The sequence below is a fragment of the Micrasema longulum genome, unplaced genomic scaffold (genome assembly GCF_059751315.1).
Source record: "Micrasema longulum isolate JH-2025_06_02 unplaced genomic scaffold, ASM5975131v1 h1tg001833l, whole genome shotgun sequence".
NCBI lineage: Eukaryota > Metazoa > Arthropoda > Insecta > Trichoptera > Brachycentridae > Micrasema > Micrasema longulum.
This window is the reverse complement of record NW_028279007.1, coordinates 83,151-107,486: the sequence shown is the minus strand read 5'-3', so window position 1 is coordinate 107,486 and position 24,336 is coordinate 83,151.

Genomic DNA, 24,336 nt, shown 5'->3' with positions numbered 1-24,336 from the left:
ACTCTCTTTTCAACATGTTTTTCTACTCTTCCATCTCTTGAAAACATACTTCCCAGACACACAAGAAAAATTGACACAAGCATTTGTTTTGAAATTTATCAACTGAGTTGGAGTACAAACGGATGATTCAAATAAAACATTAAATCATTTTTAAACTGTTTCGTATTATATGTATATCGATGTTTCAAAATTTAACTGATTTAGCACTTTACACTTTGTATCCCGGAGCCGTGAAAACACGTGATTATATAACCACGCCTTGTGTCCCGGTCCCGTGTTTACACGTGGTTTTCCAACAGTCCAAAAAAGTGCATTTTATTGACATTTAGTGACTTTTATTAGTACTTTTTCGCTGTTGGTAAACTACGTTGAGGTGATTTTCATAAAAATGGCGCTATTAAAATTATCCAACTACAACAATACGTTAAAACACGGGCCTGGGACACGACGCGTGGTTATTATAATCACGTGTTTACGCGGCTCCGGGATACAATGCACAAAAAAAGGAGTGAGGCCCTGTATATGTGCAAACATTGCAACGTGGCTCTCCATAAAGGCCAATGTTGGCAAAATTATCATACAAAAATAATTAATTGAATTGTTTTAAACGAATACAAGAATTTTCAATTGATTCAACCCAGTATTTTCATAATTATGACACTTTTAAGAAACCCTTCACAAAGCATGAAATTTCACAAAAATGAGCGGGGCACAGGGTAAATTGTATGTGTATTCGGCCGGTGCTCAAAGTGTTAATACAGCGCAAATATGAACATTTATATTATTTCGCCACTGTTCAGGCAAAAGAAGATAACCAAAAAACTCTGGAGACCAGGAAAAAATCAGATTATTGAGCGTTGGAGGTCATTCATCATTCCCTTTCCGCTACTAATAATGCATACGGCACTGCAATGGTACACCAATCGCAACACATCGTGATTTTTTTTATACATGAATATAAACTCATACCACTTTCGGATAAAAGGATTTTGAGTATTATTAAATTAAAATCTATAACCTACTTCCACTATCTATTAAAACAATTAGTAACGAGAAAATGTTTAAAAAGGCAATAAAAAAATGGAAAGTGGAGCTAGGTGGAAGTAAAATGGATTGTCTCATTCGCCCATAACAATATTGAATCAACCGCTCCACAAGTGTATAGCTTATGTTATTATTAATTATAATTTGTAAAAAAAAAAAAAATGAATAAAGAAAGAAATAACATTAACTAAATAAATAAGACGATCAGTCTTACGCTTCAGGTACCAGTCCATGGACTGTGAATTCTGGTGTGAAAATATCTTTTTATAATTTTTTTATTCAAATTTTTTACAATGTACATAAGTGGTAAAACAGAGTATTCAAAAATAAAGAATAATTACATAGCAATGAAACACATATTGATAGTAAACAAAAAATAAATATTTCATATCAACCATGTCGGGAATAGAACCCAAAACCTCTTACTTGGTAGCCAAACGCATTGAACATAACACCACGAGGCCATAATTCATTGAGGTATTTGAAAAAATTTCATTAGTAACTTTTTTCTTCCGGTTAGAGATTTTTAATGAGGCAAGGAACCTTAAATTTGGTAGGGTGACTTTTACTTGTTCATAATCTGGATAATATAAACTATAAGAGTTAGTGAAGTAAAGAAATATAAGAAATAATTTTTAAAATGCTGTGGTTAAAAAATATTTTTTATTTCAAGAATTTTTTTTGATTTTTAAAAAGTTTAATTTTTAATAATAAAATTATGCTTCAAATAACATATTTAATTCAAAACTGTTATTTTTAGTGGTGGTGATTTTTTCCGAAATGAAACGCTTTATTGTTTCGATATTTTATCTTTTGTGGAATAACAATTACATTGTATTTTTCAACCTCGCACCAATTTATATATTAATCATTTATTTTTTTGTGAAAAAAAATATATAAGCATTCTTATGAGTCACCAAAATATTTCAATTTTTTCGCCATTTTTAACGAATATATAACTCACTATTAAAAGCTTGCGACCACAAAACGCACATCGCATCTTAGGACATAAGTCTGCTTGGCGGAGCCCACTTACACGGAAAAGTTGCTCGTTGCCAAACGAGAAAAGCTGCCCGAAAGAGCTCTTTGTAATCTGGTAGCCTAAGCATCTTTGTGCTGAAAGAAAGTAACCCAGAAGTACATAATATGTATTTAATTGGATTGAGAAAATATGGAAGTGAATTCGTAGCTGACTGGGATTAAATTAATTAGACATGATCAATTCGCCGAAATGATTACAAAACTTTTGAGAAACCTTTATAATACTCACTATTAATAAACTAAGTTGGGTATTGGTAGACTCAAATTAGAATTTCAGACCTCTGATCTGTAAGTCCGCATCACTAGTCACGGGACCACAAACCGATTATTATTTTTTACATTTTTTATTACATATTTTTTTTTATATGAACTCCTCACTGGAAACAATCCATGCCAATGTATTCACTTACTTTATTGTGTGCATTAAATAAAAAAAACATTTTTAACCCTTTTAAATAGATTCACCCGTATTGCGCGTTACGTCCACCGCGTGGTTTACTAATAGTCAAAGCATTTGCCTACCATGCATGAGGTTTCGGGTGCAATTTCCAACACGATTTAAATGAAATATTTATTTAAAAATATATATTTTCCCCCAGTATATTTATCTGTCCCGGAACTTGTACCTAAAGCGTAAGACGGATCATCTTACCCGCATGTAACAAAAATAAATTAAACGCTGCAGTTCGTGAAGCAATTTAGTTCCCTATAAACCATGCGTGGGTAGGAAATTATGATAATGACTAATCAACTTAAAATTTTTCAATTTTTAAAAATATTTTTTTTTTTAAATTTGTTTTTAAAATGACAACATTTGACAGAAAATCAATATTGTTAACCACTTTTTACCGAAACAGCATTTATGCAAAAACAAGTTATTGTTGTTTTTTTTATTAATTTGTTTGTTTTCTGCACTTAAGTTTATTATGTTCTTTACATAGGATTCATTGAATCACTTATAAACGTCAATAAATTATAACTTTTTAAAACTGTAATAATAAATTTAAATCTTAATTCTTAAATGCATAAACTTGTTTATGTACAAAGATTAAGTTCATTTATTTATGTTATTTATTTAAACGCCTTGTAGGCGTACATGTTAAACATATATTTATAATAAACAACAGACAAATATTTTTCACAAAAGAAGCAAAAAAATGAAAATGAAGTTATAAGAAAAATAAATTAAAAATAAATTAAAACTAATCTTACATATGGTATATACATACATATATTCCAGTAGAGAGAACAGAATGTTATTTTTTCCCATCGGTTTTATTAAAAGAATCTTAAAATTAGAAGAATGAAGAAAAAGAAAAATAAAGAATACAGATATAAGTTGATAAAAGGTATACAATATAAAACAACTAAGTATTATTTAAGAATTTAAATTTTGAGATAATAAATTGATACACTGCCTTTTAAAATTCAAAAGTGTTGTGTTATATATATCTATATAATTTGCATATTTGTAAACACATGAATTCTCCTTACATAAATATAATGACATGTCAATTTATTACTTTTTTTATCTTATTTCTAAGGTTTTGTCTGCGATTTGAACAGCTCTTTTCTGCTTTTCTCTTTTTTAAACCACTCATTCACGAAAATTTAGTGGATAAGATTTTTTCCCATTATGTTCAGTTGGCAATATGCGGATAGGGGTCAATAACATTACAATTTACAATTAACATAAAATCACGAACTTTTAACGCCTTGTGAATTTTCCAAATATTTGTTATTATTTTGATCGAAGTTTCCTCCTTTTTTAAATAAATATTTTTTCTTTTTTCAAGTGTTATAATATCCTTGCACGTACGGCGCCGAATCAAGAACGTTTCAGCTGTGTAACAAAATAACTAAGGCAAAAACAGGACTCTAAAAATCACTCGTGACAAATGAACCCCAGAACAAAAGAACAAAAACATCGCTGCAAAGGTACTTATTTCAGGTTGTGTCATCGTTTCAGGATTTTCAGGACTTTCGGGAAGAAATGATGACAAACGCAGAAAGGAAATGGCACGTTAAACTGAGTTTGCGTTTTGTTTGGGTTTCAGGTTTTAAAGACAGGGATTTTCGCTTTGTTTCCGTTCTAACGCGGATCCAAATTCGTTTCTCGACATCAAAATAAATATGCTCTCCCGGCAAAATGTGTTGTGTTTGCAATTCGATGGTATAAATTTTAAGCCTGGGGCAATGCTTAGCATACTCTGTGGGAATGTTTATTTATTTTGATAATAATATCCCATAACATCAACAATACTTATAAAAGCAATGTTTACAATGTGGTTTTACATAATATTAAACATAAATAGTAATACTTATAATAAAACAAACAAAAACAAACTAATAATCACGCTGTTTCTCTAGAGATGATGAGAGAGCTTCCCGAGAGAGGCGGATCTTTTCCATTTTGGGATTACAAGTTTTAGAGTCTTCCTCTTCAACTGTGTTTTAGTGATTTAGTTGTATTTGTTTATTATAGTGCTTATAGATAACATATTATTTCTTAACTTTTCTCCCGGACGTTGCGCTACAAATCTAACCTGCTGCAAAAAAAAACTAATTATTTGATGTAACTAATAATTGAACGTAGAAAAAAAAGCAGCCAGTCCACAATTAAAAAAAAAAAAAAAGAAAGAGATATTAGTGTTATCGGATGCAGTAAGGTCAATTCTATGTTTTGCTTAAAACAGCAAGACTGCTTTCATACAATAAATCTTTTAATCACCTTCTGAAAATGGTGCCCATCACAAAAACGGCATTTCTCAATTTGCAGAAAACACCCACAGCACTAGAAAAATCTTAACGAATTTTAAAAATTATCGAAACTGCTCAAATATATAATTAAATTCCAGTTTGTTATATAAAAAAACGAATATGTTTATTGTTTATCATTTGTTAAAGTCAAAAACATTCCAACTGTTTTGTAGTTTTGTTTATTCACTCATTTCACTAAGGTGCAATTATCTCAGTTTCACTTTTCTATAGCTGGCTGCTTTTTCCATAACTACATTTAATTATAGGTACATATTTTGATTTTTTTAAGTAGTTTGGACCATTTTAAAGTAAGTCATTCTAAAAACTGACTCCTGGAATTGAGTTTTGCTCAGAACCGTCACCCATTTACAAACTTTTTTATTATTAATTATAAAAGCAAGTTAAGAATTATGGCAATTTTTTTGAAAGTTTGATTAAAATGCGGGGTTTTCAATTATTTTTATTAATATCTCGTATTCAATTTCTATACCTCGTTTTAAAATTGCAACTCCCTAAAGTTATAAATTTGTTAAACTATTTTTTTAGATACTGAGTTTAAAAAAAACAAGAAGAATACGTATTTGTTTTGAAGCATAGTAAGATGATTCGAAAAGAAAATGTTTGAAAACTCTTTTAAATCTACGATCAGTGATTGAAAGGTTCTTCGTCAGTCGGGGTTGCGTTGGCAGGAAGGAGACACGTCGTTACGATCCGCCTCCATCTGTTTCAATCTATATTGTGCACTTTCATTTTTAAGTGTTTTTGCAAATACCTACGCTTTGTGATAGGCAGTTGTGCTACATTGCAATTGACGGTTGTGCTGTATTGTACATCCCAATAAATAAATTGAACATCAAATAAATATAGATTTAAGTACATATCTTGACTCCTCTACATTCTGACATTTTCTCACGCACGCGCGTCGATAATTTCTAATTTCAACATGCCTATCTATAAGTGTTTGTTAAATTTGGTCATGACATATTTTTAACGGTTTTTTTCGAATTTCGCATCCATCAAATCGCATCGTAAAACTTTAAAGCCATTCTTTTTATGTCCATTCGCTCTACACGTCCAAACCATCGCAACACTCAATAATAAAAATGTTTTTTCATTGCCTATTGCTACCAAGTTCTCATAAGTATATTTTTTCAATTTTATTGACTTTTCTGGATAACTAAATAAAATTGATTTGAAAACAGACATTGTTTTGGGCATAAATAAATGATTTTCCAAACAAGACCATCAATAAAAGGTAAAAACAAAGCACTTAAATATACTATTTTATCCACAGGCATAAGGATAATTAATTTAAATACACATTTCATTTATATTTATTTAGTGAGTCGATGTGAGCAATTTGAGTTGATGTGAGCAATGTGAGTTGATGTGAGCAATGTGAGTTGATTGAATTGGGTTGTGGTCCTGTGGCTAGTGTCTCGGACTCACGGACCAAAGGTCTGTGTTTCAAATCCTATTCTACCCCAACTTGGTTCCCATTTTCGAATAGTGAGTTATTTACAACTCGTTGAAAATGGCCCTCAAAATTAAATATTTGGGTTAGTCATAAGAACGCAAATATTTCTTTAAAAAAAAAAGTACTAACGCTGTGATATTTAATGTTAAATAATATAACAACGTATTTAAATCATGCGAAATCACCTAAATAAAAAAAACTGTTAATAATACCAAGGTTATTATGTAAGAGGCTTTAGGTTTTTAATTTATTTTTATATGGAAGTTGCAGTATTATTGATCTTGCGTATAATGTACAAGTTTTATATTTCACAAGTGGATTGTGTTTCCTGGATATATTTATCTGAGTTGTGTTGAAAAAGGAAGGAATTTCAGCGGGGCACTATTATAGGAACTTATTTGCTTAGTGAAGAGAAAACCACAGAAAACTCATTCGAGGAAGCTGACCTATTGATAGACATCAGTAGGCTTTCCATTTCGATTGAAGAGAAACGTGTTTGTATCCCACCTCTTTTCTATGTTTTTTGACGCTGAAAAGAGTCCTTAAGTTAAATAATTATTAAAAATTCGAAATTCAAAAGGCTGTCAATTATGATCTTTTAAGAAATTAGGAACAGAACCAGAATAACGGATATTATTATTATTTATTATTTCACGTTTTACATAAAACTTTTTTAAATATGAAAACCTCACCAGGCACAACCCGAGTCGAGGCATTAATTTACATGATTTGATATATTATACTTATAGTGTCTAAAAAATATATATAAAATATTACATAATCACATTTAAATCCACACAGATCCATACATATGAAATGGTAGAAAGAAAAAAAAACCATCATAATATTATTAGTACAGCTCACACATTTAACTACTGTGCAGACATTAACTACTGTGCAGAGTATATGACATATATTCATGGAGACACTGTGTGGATACAAATACAAAACACGAAAAGCAAAAATAATTATACATTAACAAGTTTACTGCTTTGGTGGGGTGACCATCTCAAGACAGTTCTCGGGACCCAAATCAAGTGGCCATTATGGATTGCGTAGGATGCAGGACTGCAGTAGCAATGAGCAAGACATGTTGCGAGACAAGACCCAACAATATGGACCCCTAAAATGGAGACCTTGAGGGAATAAGCGAGGCGTCGGAACACCTCAAAAAAGATGGTCCAAAGACCAGCTGCTGTAGGGGGTAAAAATTGGCTGCAAGTAGCAACCGACTGAAAAAAAAGGAAGAATACGAAAGAGGCTTATATCCAGCAGTGAAGGACAGAAGGCTGAAGAAAAAGAGGAAAAAATAATTGACAACCAAATATATTTATGAAAACCAACAAATATAAGGCATAAATCGAAACACTTTGATTTATTTAATTCACCATATTTATCAGTTGTAAACGGTTAAAAGCGAAATTCTATCACTAATAAATTGTCAATAAATAATATAAATCAGATTTTTTCATAAATGGTTTCAAAATATTTAAGGTTTGTGTTCGCAACATAGTAAAATGAAATAACAACGCATTATATTTACTTGAAAAAACCTACAGACGAGTTATAAAAAGTATAGGAACTGTACAAAATGAAAATGGAAAAGTTACATTTTAACGATTTACGGACATTAAAAATATTGTCAGTGGAGTAGCAATTTACAGGGCGTGTGATTCGTCATTGGTTATTTTAAGAATAACAATTTATAAGTTCTGTAATTTCCAGACTATTGTTCTATCTAACTAAAGATATTTTCCCTTTTTTTAATATTTTAAAATTGATTGATGTGTTGTTTGCACTTTGTATGGCTTATTGCTAAATATTTATTTCTTACAGCCATCAATGAAAATAGAAAAAGTAATTTATTTTGCAGTTCGCTACTTTAAATAGTTTACGAAAATAAGTAAATATCAACACTGGTGTTTAAAAAAAGGAAAAAAATATGAATGTTTCAGAATGATTTGGAAATCGTATTTTCGATGTAATTCTAAAAAAATTGCCGAAGAAAACTTATCGTTAGTTTAAAAATATGGATCCACAGTCGAGCCGCATAATGTAATGAGCTTTGTGAAGTAACTCGACTTCCATGCTGCCTTGCCCTCCCTACCCATCTTGTGTGGAGGGATTTCAAATGAAAATTAAGGACCAAGCAAAAGTGCGGCACGAACACGTATGTATACTTACAAAATAAATAAATAAAATTAATTGCGGAAGATACCAAATAAATTGAAAAATAAAAATCTTACAGATTCACAAATCATTTTTTAACTCAAAAATAACACTTTAATATTTTGTACTATTATGAATCCAATTTTTCATTTCAGCAAAGCATTTTCAGGGTAAAAACTGCATAAATAAAAGCATGTTCCGGATGTGAAAACATGATTTAAAGAGGCGCTTTCCCACGAGGTTACTATTATAAAAAATGTTCAATGATAAATTGTACGACGCCGACAACTCAAGTGTAAACAGTTCTTGTTTGGTTGTTTGCTCTTTTGTAAATGTTTTCCTGTAATTCTAAAACTGAAAACTTCAGGAAAAATTGGTTTAAGAAAACTTGAAGACATACTACAACAAAAGTGATATTTTTATAGATTAAGTTTCCCTACAAGTATGCATTGATGTTTTTTTAAATATAAAACAATCAGGTTACAAACGTTAGATTACAATTGTTTTATTTTATTAAATACAAAGAAATCTTTAGATAGGATAAACTGCTGGGAATTTTGCTTTCAGAAAATTACTTAATTACCCCGGTCACGCCTAGAGTGTAAGATTATATATTTGGTAAGAGCCTTGTATGGAGTTAAATCATGGACCCACAAGATCAATACTATGAACCAGTTAAAGATATTCGAAATGTGGATGCGTCGATTAATGACTGATGTGGTCAACAATGCAAATGTGCTCCAAAAAATAAGATTAAATAGACATTTGCTGACTGATATAGAAGTTTGGATGGTGTTTTATCTGGGATATGCGGTTAGAGGAAAGTAAAACAAATTACTTCACCTCATAATAAAAGGCAAAATAAAGGTACAATGGAGTTTGGGCAGAACAAAGGCTCCAGAACATACAAGATTGGACGGGATTAGAACAGTCAAAGCTGAGTTTAGAGCTGCTCAGAACGGGGACATACACTCTCAGATGATAGTCGACGTCAGCGTTAGAGAGACCTAATAAAGTTTAGCCGAAATCAATTGAAGATTATCATTAAAGCCCTTACTGCAGATTGAACAAACATCTTGCTTGAATGAACCTTACCGAAATTTCTAGATGTAAGTTCTGCAGTGCAAACGAATAAATGCTGATAAACATTATATATGAATTTGATTCTTTACATCATAAAAGAAGCCTCATTCTCGAGGGACCACTGGTCAATCTTAGGAATGTAAATGACCTTTTCCTTCATTTAATAACCTAATACTTTAGGGATCCGGGCTTGTAGGGGGAGATTTAGCAAAAGAAAAACACTCGCCTTCCACAGAGCAGTCAGCCTGTTTATAAACCTGCTCCGCGATTATGAACGCTACCTTTATAGGTTCATATCGAGACGGTATAAACAAACATTGATATTTATTTACAAAAATGTATATATTTGTACAAAAATTAAAAGTAAAATGTACACTCGTTCTAGTTTTCATACTGAGAACTTAATTTTACTTAGTAGATAAAATTAAAGAAAAATTTTACTTTCCATCAGAATACGGACCTTGGGCTTGGAAGGCGAGAACTATTCACGGGAACCCGTTGCAATAAATTTTCACGGGTCGCAGTTCCGTCAGGAGCTTGAAAAACACTGACATCTACCTCTAAGAATAAAAAAGAAACCTGAGATGACAAACAAATAAGAAAAATATGTCCTGCAATGAGAGTGCCAGTCCAGTGCTCTATGCACCAGTAAGTGTTAATAGAAAAATTATTACCTATATTTCAGAACAACGTAATTAATTTAATTGGATTACTGTAACAAATCGTATGAATATGTTTTGTTTGCCTTTGATATTGATCAAATTAACGGCGAACACATAATTCGATTCCATACAACGTTTTCCATAACAATATGGCTTTTCTTTCTTTTGTTCGTTTGTGTCAGTTAGCACTGTTTTGTTTATGTTCTTAGTTTACCTGCCTCGAGCAATATTTGCTGAATATATTCCTCTATTCTCTAAAGGAAAACATGCCTTTTTTCTCCTTTGCTTCGCTTCACCGATGTACAAAAAGTAAAAACATTGAGAGAACAAGAAATACTTAAGTAAATTTACTTCGAAAAATACTTTTTGCTTCACAAAGTTTCCTTTGGAGCAGGTATATTTTCAACGTTATTTTTATTCCAATATTTTTTCGACTGTTAATGGTCGGTCTTAGAGAGAAAAATGCACATAAATACACAAAAACTCATGTTATTTTTTTACACATAAATATGTACAAATTAATCATCGGTCTTGCCTTTTCTGTAAGAATAAAGCAATAAAAATACAACGCCACATCACTCTGTATTAACATAAATACTCCAAACTATATGAATATTCATATATTTCCTTACATGCACGTGAATAAGGAATTATAAGTTTTTAAAATTAAAATTAATAAGGTTTATGAAATACCGTTGAGTGAAACAATTAAAAATTGTTCTCATTAGTAGCATATAAAATATTTTTTAATCTGTAATTTAAGATTCCCGCGAAAACGGTTAATTGTATTGGCCGCTTCCCTAATACGTTACGATTCGGTAAAAGTTTTATTTTTGTTTGTGACCATTTAAATTTACAAAGAACATCGTCACGAATCTTGACGTCATCACTTTCAAAGCCAAACACGTAGGGTTTTTTTAATAAATTATTTTTTGAAAAATTTATTTTTTAAATTGTATATGAAAACATTTTTATTTTGAAAATACAATATTTTTTCTGATTCCATTTCGCATGTTTTTATCGGTATTCACAGTATGTGGTATTTTCCTATTATTTCAACTTTTTACATGTCAATATTTACGTATAAATTTGTTGAATTTAACAATTGTTAGTGAGTTTTCTGAAAATATCCGTAAAATTTTGTGGACAACTTTTATTATTTTGTTTAATTTAATTTACGAGCGCTTTTGCCTAAAAATTATTTTATCTGAAGTTCATTAAAATCATTGATGAAAGGATATTATCCTAGTATTAACAAATAAAGATATTAAAATATGAGCAGGATTGTGAATGTTACGCGGTTTGCAGTGGCTAACCAGCCAATAACAGACCGTAAGGCCATATAATACCTAGATTTTCATTGGTACACCAATCGCAGTGTATCTTGATCATTTTTTACATGAATGTGAGATGATCAGTCTTAGGCTAGGGTTTCCTAGGACAGCGGTGCCCGTATTTTAACGGCCGTAGTGAACGGTGATGCCGTGGACAGCCGTCGTAACGATGACTAGAGTGTGGTTTCCTAGGAAAACGGTGTTATCAACACCATTTAACACCATTTCCCTATGAAACCACTCTCTAGACGACGCACAGTGTTTTGACCCATACAAGCTACAAGATAAAAAGTCACTTTTGAATTCTTAAACGATGACGTCATGGGGGCATTACCAGATAGTTAGTGTGACGATTGTAAGCCTAATTGGGGTGATTAATGCTTAGGGTGATTCATACTAGAATATGAAAGTCGGATAATTGGTTTTTAAAAGCCTAATTACATTTATTTGCATTTTGGCGTCCGACGTGTAAAGGTTGTTTATCAAGTTTAAAGTTTTTTATTTCGATTTTTAAAAAAATGGAAGCTATTTTGGAAGGTATGTTGTATGGTTTTTTTTCTAATATTTTAATGTATTTCATTTAGGTATTTAAAAAAACAATAATTTAACTTATGTATTTTTCAGTAGTTAAAAAAATATCAATTTCTAACTTCTCGAGAATTTATCTCGGAGAGTATATCAAAGTAGCAAAATATAATTTTTATTTTTCAATAGACCAATTTATTGTTAATTCATTACAGTTTCGATATTTTACCGCACGAAGTTGCATCTATCTTATTTTGTTATTTTGCAGGTACCAGATACGAGATTTCCAGGCAAGAATTGTACGTGATGTGGAAGAGTTTGACGAAGAAAGAAAGGCTATAAGGAGTGTTAAATATTATTGTTAGTAAATTTGAAGTCGGTGAACTCGGTGCAAGTGGTGAAAAACTGTTAAAAAATCAAATTAAGCTTATTTGTTTAAATATAAGCAGAAAATGGACCGAATCTGGCTGTAAACTAGATAGATTTGTTAAAAAAAAAATTGAGTGGCTCGACAGTAGTGAAAATATTTTTATATGTGAAAACTTTCGACAAAGTCCTTTAGTAGACATGAATGAACCATCTACGTCTACTGGAAGGCCCGCAAAGGATTTTGGGGCATGCAGTGATCAGTGCAAAAGGACAAAAGTGCGTGATTTAGTGAGTACGAAGACATCTGAAGAACTTTCGTTTGCCACGCAGGTATCTATTCGAGCATCAGGAAAACGCACAGTTGCCGATCTCCTAAAGAAAATTTTGAAATTTACTCCCAATAAAATATCAAAAATACGTAGGGAACGTCAACAAGTAAACAAACAGCGGGCATTGACAATTGAGGAAGCCGTAAGTTTATACGTTGACTGTAAATTATCTTCGCATTCCTACAAAGTTATGCGTAAAAATGCCATAAAAACCGGCCACAACATAAATCCGGCATTTTATAGTTTAAGAAAAGCAAAAGAAGCACGCTGCCTGAGCGAGGAATTTGTCAAAATAACGGAAACTAGTGCAGAAATCCAGCTACAAGCGATTTTAAATCATACGGTGGAACAATTGCTAAATGTAGAATCAGAAGTCTTAAAAGAAAGAGTTCCTTCAGGTTCTGTACTGACTCTTATATGCAAGTGCGGTGGAGATGGAAGCTCGGGACATAGTAATTATAAACAGAAATTTCACACAGAGCATGCACTAGATGAATTTTTATTTATTATGTCATTCGTTCCAATACAACTAAGGCTTAATGATGACCCTAATATAGTAATTTGGCAAAATTTAAGCCCTTCCTCAACCTCTTATTGTCGTCCTATTAAATTTATTTTCGCCAAAGAAACTGATATTCTTACTAAGTCTGAAATCGAAAAACTTCAAGATGCAATTGAAAAACTTGAAAATTTTAATGTTAATATTGGAGGTGTAGTATTGTTCATAAAATTTAAAATGCTTTTAACAATGGTAGATGGTAAAATTTGCAACGTTTTGGCTGAAAATAAGTCAACCATGTCCTGTTATATTTGTGGCGCCAAACCCAGTGAAATGAACTTTTTTAGTATTAATAGAGTTTCTCGACAAGAATTTTATTCCTTTGGCTTATCTACATTACATGCTCTTTTTATATTTCTCAAAATACATCTATTTGAAAATCACTTATAACAATTGTTTTATTTAAAGACCTTTAAGTTTTATCATCATCATACCATATCCGCTCTCTATGTGGAGCATATGGATTCCATAATCTGCCTCCGGCCAAGCGATCGACCTCCCGTACATCCTCCCAAGTTAAGTCCACGTACCGCAACTCTGACGCAAACTGCCCACAAATTGTCAACAGTGGACGACCAGGACGCCGAGAACCTGATGCCTTGTAACATAGGCAAGCATGGTTAAGGCTCTCGGAAGGCATACGTAGTACATGGCCTTGCCAGCCAAAACGCCTTGGATGACAGTAGATACCAAGGGTTGCTGTGTCCGTTGCTTCACTTGTGTTCCTTACAATGTCGAACTTTTAAGTTTATTTAAACCCTTTGAGTTTTCATATTTAACATAATAAAATCAGCTGTAAAATGGTTATTCTGACAAAACAAGGGAAGGCAGATTAGTTCTCTCGGGTGAAATCTTTATTTTATGCCCAAGTATCTAATATAATTTTCAATGATTTATTTTATAGGTTGACCAATTTATCAGTCAATAGAATTAAAGTAATAATTTCAATTATTTATGATCCTTAAATACATTATGGGATGCAGATATCAATTTCCAGAAAATCTTTTTCGTTTATTAAATAACAAAATGTGACATATTTTTTATAAAACGAATTATTATTACATATTTAATAAAAAAAACCTCTTTTTAGGATTAAATGAATCGCATACGTGAGTTAAAAGTACATTCAGAATTTTTAGTTTCTAGCTTGTATGAAACGAAACACTGTGCGACGTTACGACAGCTTCCCACCGCATCACCGTTCACTACGGCCGTTAAGATACGGGCACCGCTGTCCTAGGAAACCCTAGCTTTAGGCTTCAAGTAGCAGTATAGAGACTATGACACCAGCGAAAAACACCCTTTTTAATAAATATTTAATGTAAACTATGTTGAGAATTGAACCCGAGACCTCTGCATGGTAGGTAAATGCGTTGAATTCTACACCACGAGGAGACATAATATCACAAAAACATAGGTACATGATGAAAAAATTACAATAGTAAGATTTATAATGTTTAGGGTGTATTTCTGTAAGAGAGTTTCTAAATAAAATATGTTGAATATATACATAAATAATTATATAAGCAATTCGACCAATTTATTGATTAAATGACTATCTTATTAAGGCAATCTAATTACCCCAAAAGTTATCAGAAAGGACAAAGTTTATCCCTTTTGGGTTGAGATGAGCTGAGATCTTGCGAAACAAAACAATGTTTAGGTTCTGAACACCAAAATTGTGCTTTTATGTAATGGAATTTGAATGAGTTACTCTGGATCAATTAATTAATTTTATATCAGATAAAGAAATTATGGTTTAAAATGCTTAAGTTGAAGTCATGACAATTTTTTTTTACTAAGAATTTGACCAGTCTGACGATGTTGGTCACAACATAACCCGGGCGCTAGTAAAAAATATTAATAGAATAAAACGATATACGTAATTTAAATATTATAATAACGAAGAGTTATAAAAAAGTATGCTTTGAAAATTCGAATGCTTTTGGTTACAATGACGGATTTAGTGGCTTAAATATAATGAAATTAAAAAAAATAATAGTTATTTGAAGCAATTACTTTCTGGTTATTTATTATAATAAAATAAATAAAACAACTTCGTTTTTAATTACATTTTTTTTTTTACCGATCGGTTTCAAAGCTAAACAAGCTTATTTCTCAAAGTTGAGGTAAAGCTTGTTTAGTTTTGAAACCGGTCGTTGGAAAAAAATATAAAATTTAGTGGTTAAAAAAGGTTGCTTTTTAAGCACTAAGTTTTTTAACCGTCCTATTTCAGTAATTTTAAACTTAGCTAAAATACTTGAAAAAAATGTTAAAAAAAAATTGATAGAATTTATAAAAGATAATAAATTGATTCACTATAACCAATTTGCTTCTATGGAAAATAAAAGCACTCGGGATGCTATTGCAAAATTATCCGCATGTATTTATAATTCATTGGACATATCATTAAAGTATATTAAAGTATATAAAAAGCATTTGATATTGTTTCACACAATAAACTTATATCAAAATTAAAAGATGTGAGAATGAGTGGCAAAACCATTGAATGGCCAACAAGTTTTTCCATATATTCCAACGACAACAAATGGTAAAAATAAAATAAACATATAGTCCAATGAAGACGTGCGATTTTAAGATACCTCAGGGTACGGTGATAGATCCGCTTTTATTTATTATCTTTGTCAATGACATATTTTGTCGAAATTTAAATTAAATAATAATATCATATGCCGATGATACGGATGTTTTAGTCGAGGGAGTTTACTGGAACTCAGTAAGTTACAGTGATAACATTAACTACATGTGTAAAAGTAAATATGTATCTTTTTTTTTTTAAATTACCTTTCATGAAATGTATTAATAAAAATAAAAAATAAAAATAAAATAAAATATTTTATTATTAATGATTTTTAAAATTTATATTAATGATTTTTAATATATTTATATCATTCATTTATGTTTAAAAACAACCACAAAAAAGAAAGCAACATAATATTAAAAATAAAAGCATATGATACAATATTTAAATTAAAAATTACAATTCAAATATAACAAATAACATTTTACATTAAGTTATAATAAAATATAAATCGTACGCATGTAGAAAGTATGGACATAAAATTCTCCAGCCACCTTCAAGAAACGCCTCTAACATTACTATATCCTTAGAATACTGAACTCCCGGTTTTTAAATGTTTTTTTAAAATTCTTTCTTTGTTTCCTCTTTCTCTCTCCTTCCACACTCATCTAATTTGACATTCCTCATCCTTTGATATATACAACAGAATGCTCTTTTTAAAGTTAATATGTGCAAGCTTTATCTTCCAATTAAAAAACAGCTGTTTTTATCAATTGATTAGGTTATTTTGTGTTTATATTTTCGTTTTTAGTAAAAAAATTACCAACTCTTCTTTTGACTGTTTTTTTTTTTCAATTTTTTTTTGGTTGGCTGGAAGATATTGTTTTAGCATTTAGTCCACCAAAGTACTCATTTTTTGTACTTGATGTTTTAAAAATTCAAATGTTAAACAGGTTTTTTAAAAATATAAAAACAACATTATGGGTATAGATCGAATGAAAAGAGCTGGCGCGTTCACAAAGCTCATACAAACGAATTTAAAATATGCAGATTGGTAATTTTAAAAAGGTGGTATTTAATTATAACCCAATGTGCAATTTTTTTTTATAATCTGTTTGATGAGAAGGTTGTTTACAGAAAAACACAATGAGTCGAGGAAATGTAATAAAATTTTTAATTTATAGTTACACTAGTACCTACACCTTTTTAAAAATATTTTGTGTACATCATATTATAATAAAAAATATTACAATGTTATTAAAATGCACATCACAAGTTTAATTTTTAAAGTAGATTGCTTTAAGTGTATAATATTTATTGTTTATCAAAAAGTGTGTAAATGTTTATTTTTTCCAATATAACTCCAATGTTTTTTATTAACTCTTTATTAATTATTATTATAAAGAACACAAAATATTTGATAAAAAATATTTAAAGATTTGTCATTTTATCAACTGATGTTTTTTTTCATATGCACAACCCTCTAATCTTAAAGATATTTTAAAAGTAATACCACATTCGACTAAAATTTAATATAAAAGTTCTTGAAATCAACATTTTGAACATTAAGAATGCGTTTGTGCAAGTTTTGCGAACGCGCCAGTATAAGGAAATTGACCTACGCATACGTGACTAGATTAAATCAGAAACTACATATATATACCAGTGTTTTTAATCTATAGCTTAATGCTCGTTCATTGGTATTATTATTTTTTTCTATTAAGAATCGCAGCAAAATTCAGACGAACGCAGGAGCAACCAGTGTATATTTTGTTACCATATCATTAGTAACAAACAAAGCAATATTTATCTTTGTCACGCTCATAAGCGCGTCTGAACGCGAGAGATACAGAGATTATTTTCATAATGCGAATACCGTGCGATGTCATAGGTACCATGCGCTTATTCACAGATACTACACAATCTCAATGTGTAAATGTTTCGTGCCAGCTCTTTCTAGCGTACCAGTTTGTCATAATCTTTCTATAAATATTTTGTATTTTTCTTGGCAAGATTGATTTTATAAACTTTTTCGGATATTTGCAGCGAACTGTAAAGGATTTACATTCTATCACTACCCTCAAAGTACTATTTACTGCCCTTATTAGAAGTAATTAAGAATTTAATTCAACAATTTGGTCACCTTATTATAATGTTCATATTTTAAATTTAGAAAGAGTACAACGTAAATTCCTAATATTCGTCAATTACAAACTTAATATACCCACTGAAAATATTGATTTTGATTTTTATTTTGTACATTAAATATGTCAACTCTTTCCAAAATAATGACTGATTTATAAAATTTACATAAAATGGCAAATGGCGTATTGGATCTCCCGAAATTAACTGGTATTATCAGCATAAAAGTACCTGCTTGAAATACTCGGCAGCTAAGGTTATTTTTTAATCTCCTGGCAGTCATAATTATTATTACAATTCACCAATACCAAGACTACACCGGCTACGTAACGAGTATGGTAAAGTTGATATATTTCGTCTGTCTTCATGTATTTATAGGTTAAGTATTCAAGATGCTTTAAATTAATCTGTATACAATTTCTTAATATTTTCCAGTTTTTACTAAATTTTTTTTTCATGTATCTCTATAATAATTTATATACATAAATTAAAAGAGAAATGAAAAATATACCAATTTTTCAAAATAATTGAATGAGGATTATGCTTAAAAGAAATATCTATTCTTATGTAGAAAGAATGCACAAAAAATTGGCTTTTTCACAGCAAAGCAACAAATTAAATATAATGTAATAATTTTTATACATAAAATAATAAAGGATATGAATAAAATAAAAATAATAAAATTTAACAAACAATGTCATACATATGAAGCAAGGGATAAAAAAAAGATAAGATTACCAATAAGGAGAAAAACAGAATCTCAAAACTCATTGCACAAGGGTTTGAAGCTGTACAATAAGTAACCCGAAGAAATTAAGGAAATTAATAAAATAAAAAAATGCGATTGGGAAATTTTGATAAAAAAATTGTAATATTTTTAAAAGTTTATAATAGTTCTTAAGATGTTATGAACTAGCTTAATAAAACATAAATAAATATATAAATACATATCGAAACCAGAATTCTTAAGAACACCAAATATTAAAAAATAAACATTTTGGTTTTAGATTTCGGTAGGTACATGATTAAATAAATCTTAAATTTCGTGTATTTTAATGTATACTCGGATTATAAAGGTGTAATAAAAAAAGGGTTTTTCTTCAAAGCAAATGATATTAATTAAGTTTATTTCGCTATCATTGGATAATAAATGCCGAACAATGCCCACATATATGAGAGCATGGCGTGGTGGTATTTTTATTCGCAGTAAGCTAGAGAAAGGGAGGATTGAGTAAGGGTGAAAATGTTCCTTTAATTGAAATAGAAGGGACGACCCTTTTCAATTTCTGGCGTGTCGGAGTTAAATCAAAACGAGTGTTCAGCTTTCTTCCTTTGTCAGAATCAAATAGGAATACGTGTGTGTTGTCACATTTTGAACCTCGCAATTGTATAGGTGAAGGCTTGTTTGCCGACCGAACGGTGTGGCCGTATTAATGGGACCTTTGAGAGCCAAAGACAGTGAGAAAATGCTGTAAAAACGTCTAGTAATGATTATAATGCCCCGGTATTTACAAACAATGGTTCAGTTGCACCAAGAGTAACGTTAAAAAAAGTGTAATGTCAGAGAATTGTTACGTTTTTGTTAAAATGGACAAAATGCGCTATTTTGATATATTTTTTCTTTGTACCTACTTATTTTGTAGAATCAATTTATATTTATTTTTTTAAGACTCAAGACAGAAAATAACTATCCGTTAAAGAAAAGAAACCAAACAATGAAGGAAAATGGTGTCTGGGTCCGCTTTAACGACAGTCTCCTAAGTATCTAAGCGTAACCCTGGACAGATCAGGATCTTTCTTGACTCACGTAAAGGAGATTGCTAGAAAGGCCCACAATATTTTTATGAAGGTAAGAAGACTCAGCAATCAGAAGTACAGCTACTTTTAAATGGGTCTACTGGGGTATCTAAGTCTTCCCCAACTGACATAATCCGGACTGCGTGTACGGGTTGGGCATGCAGGCAGCTGAACACATCTTTTGGAGAAGTCCTATTCTTGACGTGGAAAGAAAAACGATGTTCAATGGCTTGGGAGGTGATGACCGACATGGAATTTAAATTCTTTATGCAATCCGAACAATATTGGTAAACTTGCAAAATTTGCCAACGCATGGGGGGAAAAGTGGGATGCTCTTTAAAGAATCTTAATGCTCATTGTTTTTTGGTTCTAATAGGATTTTGATAAGATGACCTTCATAGCGGCAATGCAGAACCGAACTCAAGCCATGTGTTGTCTATTTCCGTAAAAAGAAAGAAGGTTTATCTTTTAATACACTAACGAGTAGAGCTGGGCTGCTGCTTCACCGCCGTGGTGTGTTATTGATGACCCTGTCTTAGTATGTAGGATTGGGTTTTCATACTGCGTCTGGTTAATAAGGTTGGTTGTTATGTTTGTTGTTAGGTTGGTCGATAAACTAGTTAATAGGTCTTGACAAGGATAACCCAGATTTTAAATAGGTTGATGCTAGTGTAGTGAAATCTTTTGTTAACATGAAAAAGTTGGTCTGACTTACCGCAGTTTTGTTGCAAGGTTGCGTTAAAATAAATGAAAGATTAACGTAAATTGTTCTGAAATTTAATAGATAATATGATAAATACAAGATACACAAAAATGTGATTAAACTAAGTTCAACACTTAACGCATAACCCGTGACATGAATTTACATAATGTGGGTATTTGTTAGTTTTAGAAAGAGAGAGCAAAAGCCAACTGAACAAAAGCCGGCCGGGCACACGCAGATTCTAGCGAGTTCTGATCGTGCCGACGTCAAGTAGTTTCGGTATGTCTTGCGCGGTGTTGTTAGTGGTAAAAATGCGGCGAGAGTGCGTGCCCATTTTTACCTGTTGAAAAGGGTGGTGCTAGAAATAGAGCAAAAGAGCGATGAATTTATGAACAATGATTTTCTTTTGAGCTTAAAAGGTTTGAATTATTTAGCCGGCGGAGGAGTGGTGACGGTTCTGGTTCTCCTGATCGGACGTCTTTCTTCCGGTCTACTAACAAGCTAATGACCCAACATACCCTATTTCCATCAGAATTGAGATTAGATTGTGAGTGACAGACAAATTGGCTGTATATACTTAAGTTGCTCTGACGGCAATAAGGGCATTGAAAACAGTCAATGAAAATTCAAAAAATGAAAAAACGCAAATCTTTTGTTAACAAATATTTTTTAAGAAAAAATATATTTGCCGTTCATTACAGCTAAAAAATTGTTTTTTTTTTTATTATGTGGATCTGAAAAAAGACCACAAGACCTTTAAAACAGATCCGAATAAGTGAGTAGGGCTTTCAATGCCCGTTGAAGTTTCGTATTTTATGTTCTCACACTGCCCCATTTCCCGCATTATATTTTTCCAAAAAATTACAGTTATGACCGTCGTGTTTCCGGCTCAAAGAATTTCTCCGAACTGACTAATAAATTAAGGTATTGTTATTATGTGCTAAAACTCCAATATACGAATAGAAACAGACGGCTTGAGCGTTTTGAAATATACCTTAAGTTCAATTGAATCAGTGAAAAATTATTTATTTTGAAGTGGTTTCAATGCATACAGAGTATGTTGTAATTTATTTTATTTGGGATTATAAAAGATTTTCAAAAATAAAATTTCACTTACATTAGCATTGAGCATGACAAGAAAGGCGTTTCGGGTGTTTTAACATAAGTTCTTGAGTTTATTTCCGATAGGATTTAAACATTTTAGTTTGAGATTTCAATCGATGTTTTTTTGCTATCGAATAAAATAAACAATTTTGTCATCAGTAATATTGCTTTTGTTAAATTATTGAATAATGCAAAGTGGTGATTCTAATATCTGACCCTTAATATTTTTTTACCAACAATATATTTACAGAATATAAAAAACCATTTTAGTTCAGATGAAATGTTGAAAATGATTTGGTTTTTAAGAAAAAAATTAATTTTTAATCATCTCAAAAATACCCGTAATGCATTATTTAGTAAAGTAATAAATAAATTTAAAGAAATATTTTTAAAAACAGACGGAGACAATGGTAGAGTCGACAATCGGTGACCAACGCAACTGGTGACCCTAGCAATAGGCCCCTCCACGCTATAAATCAACTATAAATAACATTGACTCTGAAAATCGATGCACCAACAAAACTGCAATCTTTATCTACCTGGATACAGACAATAACAAATTTCTTCTAAATATTTTTTGTACTAACATCAATTTCAGGAAATTTACTAAATATTTATTTAAATTATTTTAGAATGAAAATCCAACGAATAAATTTAACCTTTCACTCAATTCTGGATGATTCAGATGCCATTAGTGGGTTAACCAGCGTGCACTTTGCCAGAGGCAAATAATTTAGACCATTATGACAGAGGAGCATTTGGTGCACAATTGTGTGGATCTCACTTCCCGCCTTAATAGGGGTAGGACGAATTCGTTGAAAGATTAACGCGATTCAAGTTCTGTGTGATATCACTGATTTTTAAAAAATTATCTCGCATTTTTTGTTTTGCGTATTCAAAATATCTTAACCTAGCCGGACCAAAAAAAGGGATTTGAAGCCCCCATAAATCGATTTTAATTATTAAAGCTATTGGCCCTATATATATATACATCATCTGTGTCTAGTATACGAGATTAAGGTATTATACTTGACACTAAACTTTCTTTTACAATTTATAATGAACATGTTATCAATAAATCCTTAAAACTTCTTGGATTTATTAACAGAAGCACAGATGACTTCAAAAAATTCAAAACCCTTAAAACTCTCTTCTGTTTCCTAGTTCGCCTGCACCTAGAGTATTCCTCTGTTATCTGGTCTCCATATTATGATGTTCACACCAAGAATATTGAATCAGTTCAACATCGATTTTTGAAAAAGATAGGCTGGAGGTTGGGCTTATCCAGAGACCTGTATACGTATAATGAGTTAGAAACTACCTTGAATATATCTTCTCTTCGAAACCGTCGAAATAAATTTGACCTTATAGTCTTATTTAAAATTCTCAATTCACTCTTCGGTGCGCCTGAACTACTGGGCTCAGTAAAATTAAATATCCCAACTAGAAACCTCAGACAAAACTTACTCTTTCATACCGACAACCACAGAACTAACTCTAGTTTTCATTCCTCTATGCCCAGAATTCTTAGGTCTGCCAACAAACATACCAGTCTTGATTTCTTTGATAACAAGTTGTCTCCTTTCAAATGATCACTGAATTCAATTCAATTATAAACACCTCTCTCCCGCTTCTACTTCCACAAAGTCTACTATAAACCATTAAGTCTTCCTAATTTTTTTAAAATAATTTTCTATGCATAAATGTGTCCATAAAAAAAGGCCCAATGGGCGTTTATATAAATAAATATATATAATCATGAATGTATCAGAAAGAAGGATTTCCTGCTTTTGTTTTTAAATTTTCAAGTCGTTTAATATCAAAACAAAAAAGGTAAATAATACAAGGATCGATTTCACTTTATGCACATTAACATTCGCAAACTAACAAAAATGAATAAAACACACGAATGAGTAAAATAGGTGTACGCGAAAACATGATAAATTATTGCATGATTATAAACACTTCCAACTTTTTTATTCTCGTGATGCTATGTACACGTAGGCGCTGGGGTCGTTTGGTTCTTCCATTCGGATCATGTGTGATTTTTGGGTGCTTAGCGAGGAAAAGGTTAACCTCGAGGTAATAATACGACACTTGCTCTAGAGAAGCCGTTCGTTGAAAGTTAGTCGTTAAATTAAAAACTAAACCAAAAATTTTGAACTCTATTGTTCTTTACAATAGAGCAAAAGTTCACCCCTATAAGTGGAAGTGAAATACTGTTCTGAGATCTAAACCAACAATATTGGATATTTTAAGAACCTGTATTGATAATTTTGGCAATTTAGATAAACAAAACAACGGCAAGTAATGGAAACTTTTAACCGTGTAATAAAAAAAAAACAGTTTTTCATCTTAAATAAAGGTATCTATTTAAAATAATTGTATGTCCAGGTGGATGAATAATGCAGTTTTGTATGTAAAATAGAACCAGAACCTTGGATGAGAGTTTTTAACTCAATGGCTGCTCTAAAGTAAAAATCTTGAATAAAAAATTGAGTGCAGATAAGACCGTCTCTTTTGTAGTGATTGACGCATTTCTTAATAATTATTGAGGTTTCGAATGCTGGAAAGTTGAACGTGAAATATTATTTTTGTTTTTTTTTTTTAATTAAAAGAAATATTTGCGTTCTTATGATTTACCCAAATATTTCATTTTGAGGGCCATTTTCAACGCGTTGTAAATAACTCACTAT